This window comes from Miscanthus floridulus, chromosome 2 (assembly GCF_019320115.1).
Source record: "Miscanthus floridulus cultivar M001 chromosome 2, ASM1932011v1, whole genome shotgun sequence".
In the NCBI taxonomy this organism is placed as follows: Eukaryota; Viridiplantae; Streptophyta; class Magnoliopsida; order Poales; family Poaceae; genus Miscanthus; species Miscanthus floridulus.
The window spans coordinates 118307245-118317448 of record NC_089581.1 but is presented as its reverse complement, the minus strand read 5'-3'; the positions used below and the strand labels follow the sequence as shown (position 1 = coordinate 118317448).

General features: G+C 41.2%; 1 pseudogene; it reads left to right on the top strand.

The window, feature by feature from the left end:
- Positions 1–46: 46 nt before the first annotated feature.
- LOC136528417 (lysine-specific histone demethylase 1 homolog 3-like) lies at positions 47–9755 on the top strand (annotated as a pseudogene).
- Positions 9756–10204: the final 449 nt, after the last annotated feature.

Below are 10204 nucleotides of genomic sequence, written 5' to 3'. Positions count from 1 at the left end.
TTTTTGCTAAAATTATCGGGTGCACACCCATGTCCTATACCAGCTCCACAGTGTCAGGGGAGATGGAGGACACCTTGGCTAGTATAAGGAAGAAATTGAAGAAGCGGAAGAAAGGCAAGGATAGTAATGACTTTGGTGCAGTGGCTGAATGTGGACCTGAGGTTCTGACATTGGTTCAACAGGAAGATGTACAGGGTGTTGTTGATATAGGTGATGGTGTTGCTGATGAGAAGAGCAATTTAGATGTCTTGAAACTGGAGGGGAGTGATGTTTCTGGGAATTGTGCTCAGGGTTTGGATGATTTAGGGTTGAAAGACTCCTTGTCAGTGCTGTTTACGAGATCTGGTCGGAAGTCATGGCAGGTCTCAGAGGAGGCAGAAAGCATGGAAGTTTCTTGTTCGCATGATGAGGATGGTCTTAACAAGGGATCTGGTTTGGCCCCAGACACAGCTTCCAAGGGCACTAAAAGGAGAAGGCGGCGCACAAAGGAAGAGATGAAGAATGCTTGTGTACAGGATCGGAAAGCCTCATTGCCTCGGAAGCAAAGGCAAAGGCAAATGGTAGCAAGTCCACTAGACACTATAAGGTTGGTGCGGTCCTGGGCAAGCTTTGGGAGGATTGTCTTCTGTTTCTCCTGAACTGGAAAAGTCTGTTGGGGAAGAGAATGCTGCAGATGATGGATTATTTCACCGATCATCAGCTGAAGAGCTTCTACGAGATGTGGAAGCCAGCAAGCACTAAAGGATGGATCAATAAACTCTTTCAATGGGGTCACTGATCACTTTGAAATCTCAGCTTGGGCAAAGCAATCACCCTGGGCTGGAATCTTATTCAGGAAATCTTGATGAAAAAACATCTTGCACAGCAGCAAATACAACCAATGTTGGTGTTTCTGATGCACACATATGTTCCCAAACGCTAGGGAAGGAAAGCAGCGATGATGTTGATGGTTCTCAAGGCAAGTCACCAACATCAACCATAAAAAGGAAAACTGGTCTAAAACCAAAACAGGTGCCTGGGAAATCTGTTCGACGAAAAGAGGCAGTATTATCTGTTGAAGCTGATAATAAACCACTGAGACAACAGAAATTATTGAAGCAAATACTACTATGGTTATTGAGGAAAATTTGGATCAGCTGCCTGTTATGGGGCCCAAGGATTCTTGTTCTTCGCATGACATTGTTGGAATAATCCTATGTGTCTAGGTGCAGACATGGCAGCACAACCTGTGAAAGATGTGGATATAGTTGATGTGGCAGCACCATTGGATTATGAAGACAAGGAGAATGCATCAAAGGTGAAACTGAAACGTGTTACGCGATGTTCCAAAAAACGCAAACATGGTGACATGGCATATGAGGGTGATGTTGACTGGGAAACTCTAATGCAAGATCAGGGGCTGTTCTCAAATCCCTCAGCAGTTTTTCCAGATCAGTCAATAAAAACAAAAGATAAAATTAAAACTTCAGAAGTTTATGAGGGTGGAGGTGATACTGGTGTTGCTGCAGTACGTGCTGGCCTAAAGGCAAAGACTATTACACCGATTGAGAAGATAAAGTTCAAGGAAGTTTTGAAGCGCAAGGGTGGCTTTCAGGAGTACCTAGAGTGCAGGTAGGTTAATGCTTCCTTCTTACCATATTAATATCAAATTTCTGTGCTTGGTGGCATTAACCCTGCATCATGATTTTCCTATATCTGTTTCTTTTGTATTCCAGGAACATGATACTAAGTCGCTGGAGCAAGGATGTTAAACATTTATTGGATCTTGCAGACTGTGGTGTTTCAGATGTTCCTTTGAAAGATGAGTTGCCGCATCAAGCACTTACTCGTGATGTGTTTTTATTCTTAGACCAATATGTAAGTTGAGTTGCCGTTAATCTTCATTATTTTCCAAAATTGCCTTACCAAATTAAGCCATCAACTTCCACCTACCATTAGCTGCAGCTATTGCACCTCTTTGATGACTTTCTGAAAATCATTGAGCATATGTTTCGCTTTTACGTGCAACCAGCTTATAGAGCTTATAGATGTCCAATTTACTACTAACCTTATTACCTTGTTAAAGATTTTCTTTTAGTTACTATGTTTTGCTGACCGAAGTTGACTTGGGTAGAGGAAGACCGAAGTTGACTTGGGTAGAGGCAATAAAAGGAGACTTGAAAGGATGGAATATACCCAAAGACTTAGCCTTAGATAGGAGTGCTTGGAAGACAGCTATTCACGTGCCTGAACCTTGATTGCTTCTGTTGGGTTTCAACTCTAGCCTACCCCAACTTGTTTGGGACTTAAAGGCTTTGTTGTTGTTGTTGTTGTTGTTGTACTATGTTTTGCTGAATTAGAAAAGCGCCTGAATGATTGCACCCTATATGTCATCAATTTTCAGGGCTACATAAATGCTGGAATTGCGTCAGATAAGGTGGCAAAGGGGCACGATGACACTCCGTATGAGGTTGTTGAAGTACCCAAGCTAAATGAATCACCTCAAATGGAATCAGTGAGCATTCAAAATAGCATTGTCTCTGTATCACAAAAGAATGAGGATTTTGAGTGTGGAACAAGCATTGAATGCTGCAGAACTGTAAGTGTTAAAAACAGTGAATGTGCTTTGGTAGAAGCATCAAATGAAAAGAATTGTCCCACTGTTCACTGTGGTGCCCTGGAGTTGCTACCTCACTTGAAGTCTGAAGAACATCTGACGGAAAAAAATAATCTAGACATCTCAACTGAAGTTAGAAATGCATCACTGCCATCCAGCAATTTGGATATCCAATGTACGATATATCTGGATAGTTCTGTTGGAAAAGCTGAAGTCCCTCATCAACAAGAAGCACGTGAAATTGAAAATAGTGGAAACAACTGTCGAAGTGACAGGGTTGAGTTTGCTGTGCATGGCAAAAGAATAATAATTGTGGGAGCGGGCCCTGCTGGTTTAACTGCTGCTCGCCATTTGCAACGTCAAGGTTTTTCGGTCACTGTTCTTGAGGCACGAGAAAGGATTGGTGGCCGTGTTTATACAGATCGCACATCACTTTCGGTTCCTGTAGATTTGGGTGCTAGCATTATTACAGGGGTGGAGGCTGATATAGCTACTGAAAGACGGGCTGATCCATCCTCTTTGATTTGTTCTCAGCTTGGTCTTGAACTTACTACGTTGAATAGTGCTTGCCCTCTGTATGATGTAGTAACTGGTGACAAGGTTCCCTATTCTTTGGATGAAGATTTAGAAGCTGAATACAATGGCCTTCTTGAAGAGCTGGCGCTGCTTTTTGCGCAAAATGGTGACAGTGCAATTGGTTTATCCCTGGAGGATGGACTGGAGTATGCTCTTAGGAAGCATCGTGCAACTCAACCTATGGATTCTGTGGAGCAGGATGGCCACTTGAGATTTATGACAAATTCTGGAGCTGTAGACATTTCCGTAAGTGCTTCAACAGGAAAGGAGATAGATCATTGTGGAAAGAATGATAAGATAGATGTCCTCAGCCCTCTTGAGAGAAGGCTTATGAACTGGCACTTTGCACATTTAGAGTATGGTTGTGCTGCAACGCTGAAATCTCTATCCCTTCCATACTGGAACCAGGATGATGTATATGGAGGATTCGGAGGTGCTCATTGCATGATCAAAGGTGGCTATGACACTGTTCTACGGAATCTTGCTAAAAGACTTGATATTAGGTTAAACCATGTTGTAACTGAAGTACTGTATGGACCTGAGGAGTTAGGTGCTAGCCGTAAGGATGGGAAATATGTCAAGGTTTCCACTTCAACTGGAAGTGAATTTACTGGAGATGCTGTGTTAATAACTGTTCCTCTTGGTTGCTTGAAAGCAGAGACAATCAAATTTTCACCTTCCTTGCCAGACTGGAAAGTATCTTCTATAAACCGGCTTGGGTTTGGTGTTCTAAACAAGATAGTATTGGAGTTCCCTGAGGTATTTTGGGATGATAATGTGGATTACTTTGGTGCAACTGCAGAAATAACAGATTTAAGAGGACAGTGCTTTATGTTTTGGAATCTCAGAAAGACAGTTGGGGGCTCCAGTTCTGATAGCTCTACTTGTTGGGAAGGCTGCTATAGATGGACAAAGCATCAGTTCTGGCGATCATGTTAACAATGCTATGGTGGTTCTCCGAAAGCTTTTTAGGAATGCTTCTGTACCAGATCCAGTTGCATCCGTTGTGACAAATTGGGGACTTGATCCCTTTAGTAGAGGTGCTTACTCTTATGTTGCAGTTGGAGCATCAGGGCGAGATTATGATATTCTTGGAAGGCCAGTTGAAAATTGCTTATTCTTTGCGGGTGAAGCAACATGCAAAGAGCATCCAGATACTGTTGGTGGTGCAATTTTGAGTGGTTTGCGAGAAGCTGTTCGCATCATTGACTTACTGAACACTGGCAATGACTATATTGCTGAGGTAGAAGCGCTACAGACTTACCAAATGCAGTCAGACAGTGAAAGAAATGAAGTCAGGGGCATGTCAAATAGACTTGAAGCATGTGAACTTTCTACTGCTCTAAGTAAGAACTCATCTGATGCAATGTATCCAATTGTTAGCAAGGAATCTTTGCTGCAAGAAATGTTCTTCAGTGCAAAGACAACATCAGGGCGCCTACATTTGGCTAAGGAGTTATTGAAGCTTCCTACGGATGTTCTTAAATCATTTGCTGGGTCTAAAGAAGGACTAAATACGCTAAACTCTTGGATACTTGTAAGTTGATTAATGAGTTGTTTCTTTAAGCATTACATGACACTGGTACTTTTCCTATATTGAAGTTCTTCATGTTTGCATTTTGATTTTGGCAGGATTCACTTGGGAAAAATGCTACTCAACTACTGCGGCACTGTGTGCGTTTGCTTGTGCTTGTTTCCACTGATCTGATAGCTGTACGTTTATCAGGTCTGTGCAAAGCTCATTGTCTCCATGTCCCTTTAAATGGCGTTAGGGAATGTCTCTCGACATAAACAGATTTGCATGTTCCTCCCTTCCAGCCTTATCTTTGGAAGGGTACAAAACCATAGGTTATCACATTCTTATTAGGAATCTAATTTACCTTACCAATTTAGCAAACCCCTTCCTAAAAAAAAGGGCAGACCCAGTGCCGGAGGCTCCCACATGAGTGGGGTCTGGGGAAGGAAAAAACCAAGGCAAGCCTTCCCCCCGCAAAATCTGCGGAGAGGCTGCTTTGAACCCGTGACCTGGTGACTCAGTGAGACAGCTCTCACCACTGCACCAGGCCTGCCCTTCAGCAAACCCCTTCCTATTGTACTTTTTATGTATTTGTTTATTCACTAGTTCGATCAAAGGAGAACAAATAAACAAATATATGACATTACTGAGAGAAGAGTATCTAAGTGCACTACTACATTGATCTATGTTTGTTATAACTAGTGTGTCCCGTGGATGTTTGTATAAGTTATTAGCCATTGTAGCCTAGCGATAAACCTGATTCTTCTTTTTTCAACTTCATGCAGGAATTGGGAAGACTGTAAAGGAAAAGGTTTGTGTGCACACAAGCCGAGATATTCGTGCTATAGCTCGGCAGTTGGTCAGTGTGTGGATTGAAGTTTTTCGTAGAGAAAAGGATAGAAATGGTGGACTCAAATTGCTGCGTCGAATACCATCAATTGAATTGAGTAAGACCAAGAGTAAGGATCTGCAATCAGGAAAGCCTGCCTTACGTGTGCCAAATGAAACTTTGGACAATAATAAAGTAGTTTCCCAGCGCCAGCGTACAAGATTCGCAAGTAGTCGGTCACCACCAAAGACAAACAAGAAGTATGAGAACAAGGAAATGAAATTGGAAACTGTGACAGCTGCTATGTCCAATGGCAAGTTGCTTTCCCAAAAGCAACCACATGGTATTGAATCTAAGGTGGAGTGTGGCAATCCTATGTCCGAGGAAGAAGCTGCTGCATTCGCTGCTGCCGAGGCTGCTCGAGTTGCTGCCATAGCAGCTGCACAGGTCTGTGACTAAAATTTTCTTTTGATTAAGATTTGTCCAACCAATCAGGTTTTAATATTGACCATTGACCATCCTTATCGTCTCTGATAAGAACATTATCCATAAAAAGCTGAGAAAGATTGTTATCTGCCTCTCTATATTAGAGCAGTTTCATTACCTGACACCACAGAGTTGGCTCTTTATATTATCACAATTTCATTACCTGCCACTGCGGACATGGAAATTTATGCTAGTTTCGTCATTATTAAGAAGGTGGTCCTAGCTCAGTTGGTTGAGGGTATGCCCAATTTCAATTCCTCATCGAGGTGAATTTGTGTGCCTATTTTCTTAATATACAAAGCCAACATTGTTCCTCGTAGGTTGCTTTAGTTTTTTAAGCGTTATTTATCTGTTTCAAAATACAGGGCGTGTATTTTTTGCTAGACTTGTTGCATACTACATGGTGTGTTATTGTGTACTGTGTAGCTCTGAATGCAAAACTACAGAGACATTTTCATTTTTTTCCTTATTTATAATAATCTGTTCCCCTTCTTTCTGTTCATTTATCACCAAGCGAAGCACTTCTCTCCAGTATTTTTAAAAGGAACTAGTTTGGTCATTTCCATGTTATTTTCTTGAATTTATAATCTCCTTATCTTGTGCATGTTTTTGGGACATACCTTGCATGCAACTATTAGAGCAAGTATATTTATCACTGTTGATCGAATATATCACTAAAAATGGAAATTTAAAAATTAAACATGGAAATCGGAGGTTTAGAAATTTCAAACTTGTAAGCAGTTTGATCTGACTAGTTTATTGTTTAGATTCAGTAACTGAGATAATCAATAGAAATTAGACAAACTTTGAGGTGGCCAATGGCCAGTTATGGTACATAAGGCTTGAATTAGAATTAGAGTTGCATATACAAATATTCTAGTTTGTGGTGTTGGTCCAGAATAATGAACATGTTCTACAAAAGAAAAGGAAAGCCATCTAACTCATGACTCCTGTCTGTTTTTAGGCATATGCATCTGTAGAGGCAGAGATAAGTGTGCCTCGTGAGCTTCCAGAGATACCATCGTTCGAATCTTTTGTGATTCGTGATCACCATTTGGACGAATCCAATACAAGAAAAAGAACATTGAAGGATAATTTTGGGAGACATGAGTGCATATCAGAAAATGATTCCAAGAATGTCAAAGCTAAGGATTTGCCTGACAACACTAACTGCGCTGATGCTGACAGCTTGAAAATGTCTCGTGATAATTGTATTCAGCAGAACCACTCAAATGAGACAGCTTGCCTAGCAAACACTGATACTGGTGTTGTATACGGTCGGTTTACGAGGGCATGGGTGGATACTGATACAATCTGCATTGATGGTGTCAAGGATCCTCTAGCCATTGAGAGGTGGCAGGCACAGGCAATGGAAGCTGATAAAGAATTCTACAGTCGGATACGCATACCTGATGAAGATGATTCAAGTAGTCAGAAGCAGACATGCCGTAGTTCTGCCTCACAGGGTGCCGATAGCAAACCTGCATCTGAGCGGCAATCAAGAGGTGTGGAGCATATAAAACAGGGTCTCGTGAATTTTATAGCCTCGCTGCTGATGCCATTATATAGAGGAAAAAAGATCGACCGAGAGGGGTACAAATCAATCATGCGCAAATCTGTTAACAAGGTATTATACCATGTAGATATGTTTTAAAAATGTCTCTTGATTTTTGGGTTGACAACTTGAAAACTTAGTTTGGTAGTGGTAGTTGGTTCATGCTTTAGAAGTGTTCATTTTCCACATAATGCTGCATGTGTTGCTCTATTCTCTTTTAGTGTTATTTCCTTCATCGTTCTGGGATCTATTGAGCATTGTTGCCTCGTGAATTTAGGTGATGATAGTAATAATACTGACAGTAGTCTCTGTTTTCTCTGGCCTCAACAGATCATTGATACATGCTCAGAAGGAGAGAAATCGATGACTACTCTTGAGTTTCTTGATGCTAAAAGGAAAATTAAGGTACAGCAGTGTTCACTTACCAAAGTTTTATAGTTCTATCCAGACCCTTGCTAATACTGTGTAGCTCTCTATCAATGATGAGCATTATTCTGTTGACTTCTGCCTTATGGCTTGGGCTTCTGGCTACAGGAGGAGCCATTCTGCACCGTGATAATGTCTTCTGATAATTCTTTTACATTAATTGGGACAATGTTATGTGTTTTAACTCATGGTGTTTACCATCCATGCAGATTGAATCCTTTGTGAACAAAATGATTGACAAGCATTTGCATGTTGTTAGCAAGTCTGCCAAACCTTAAGATTCACATGTGTAGTGAGGTGTTTTGTGCAAAGGAATCTACTCTCTTTTAAAACACCAAGCTATCAATCAGTGATTGTTGATCCAAGTGAACTAAAACCTCACTTCAGAAGCCAGCGTGGCTCATCAGTGTCACCGCAAGATCAGCAAGGGCACCTATTACCCAAGACTATAAGCGTGGTCCAGAAGAGCATTGACCAGATCAACACCATGTAATTCTGTACTTAGATAGGCATAATTTCCATCATCGTAATTATAGGTCAGTCAAAGGTTTAGACCTCTGTGCACTCGACAAGCATGTTGTGCATGCAGTAAGCTTGGATGCCAAGTTAAGTTTCTGTGGCTTGATGAAGTGGCATATGAAGATCCTGGATTCAGCGTGGTCTCATATGCAGTGAGGGCTTTTGCGCCTTTCATGGCGATAGTTGAGTCTAGCCTAGCGGATTAATCATGTTCGTTGTTCAGGGTTAACTTCACCAAAGTAGATCCTCTTCTCTCTTTGTTGTACAGTTTTGCAGTTTCTAACAAGCGTTTAACTTATAGAAAGGCTGCAGTTTGGCAGAGATTTGCAGCCCTTGTATATCCTTGGTTGCTTATAATGAGCCCCCTTGATGATTCTCGAATGCTAAATGATTGCCCCCTAAAAAGATGTTTTGCCCCGAAGTTCCCCAGTTGATTTGCGTCTCTCCATATGTTATAATTGTATGATATGATTGATTTTCATTCGACTCTCCCAGCTGATTGAAGTTTTTCCAGAATCTTTGCATGGAGTCAAGGGAGACAGAAGTCTGTCTATTCAGTACACACTGCCGTTTTGTATTACTTTTTGACCTTCCAGTATATTTCATGTTTTCTTTTATATACAAAGGCATCATGTTTCTATTCTTTTTGTATCATGTATCTGGAGCTCTGACGGTAACTTTACTTTCTCCTCTTGGATGTGCTTCAGATGTGCAAGTTCAGGATGTTTACTACTCCCTTCGTTTCAAATTATAAGATGTTTTGGTCTTTCTATATGCATTGTTTTTACTATGCATCTAGACACTGTATATCTAAGTGCATAGCAAAAGCTATGGAAAAGACAAAACGTCTTATAGTTTGGAATAGAGGGAGCAGTACCATGCATCAGGTTTCAGTAACTACATGACATGTTTGTTTCTCTAATATGTTTCGGATGTTTTCCCAAGCTAAGTATTGCTCTTTGTTTTTTCTTGAGACCCTGTAAAGCTCTTTGTTTTTTTTTCTTTCTTGAGACCCGGTAAAGCTTTTTTTTTTTTTTCCTGGAGACCCGGTAAAGCTCTTTGTTCCCAGGGTGTATCTGATACTAATTCCTATTGAAGTTCTTGTCTAAAATTTTTGGTCCCACAAGATTCGGTAGCATAATCTTCCAGAGCTGGTATCTAAGTTTTTTGCCCAGTGATTTCTTTTGACTTAGTTAATTACTCGGCACAGCTTTCTCTTGATGTATTATTTTTTATTACTGTGCCTTCTCACGTGTATCTTGTGTGCTTTAATGTTGCAGCAGTTTCCTATGCTCTCCCTGCTGGACAAGGGTTAATGGGTTATCCAGTAGGAAACGCCTTAAGGGCTTAATTTCAATATGCTCCATAGAAAATCTGAGTCCAGGACTACAGGTATTGTGTTTCAATCTCCAGATCTAATCTGAACCATTTTATTAAATAGCTTCTGTAACTGATATCATTTACTTATCATTGCTTTTCTGAATTCTTGTGCAGGACAGACGTGTACTGAGGTAGCTGCTGAAAGTGTCATGAACGGCAGGCGTGCTACAGAGTTGCTTACTTGTTCTTATGCAGGCGTGCTCTGCACAGTTCTTGAACGGCAGGAAATCTAGATGGTGCATAAGGCCACTGTCCAGGGCTTGTGGTCCGTCACTTGCCTGGGCTGGGTGGGGGGTGGGCACGGGAGGATTGATGGAACGC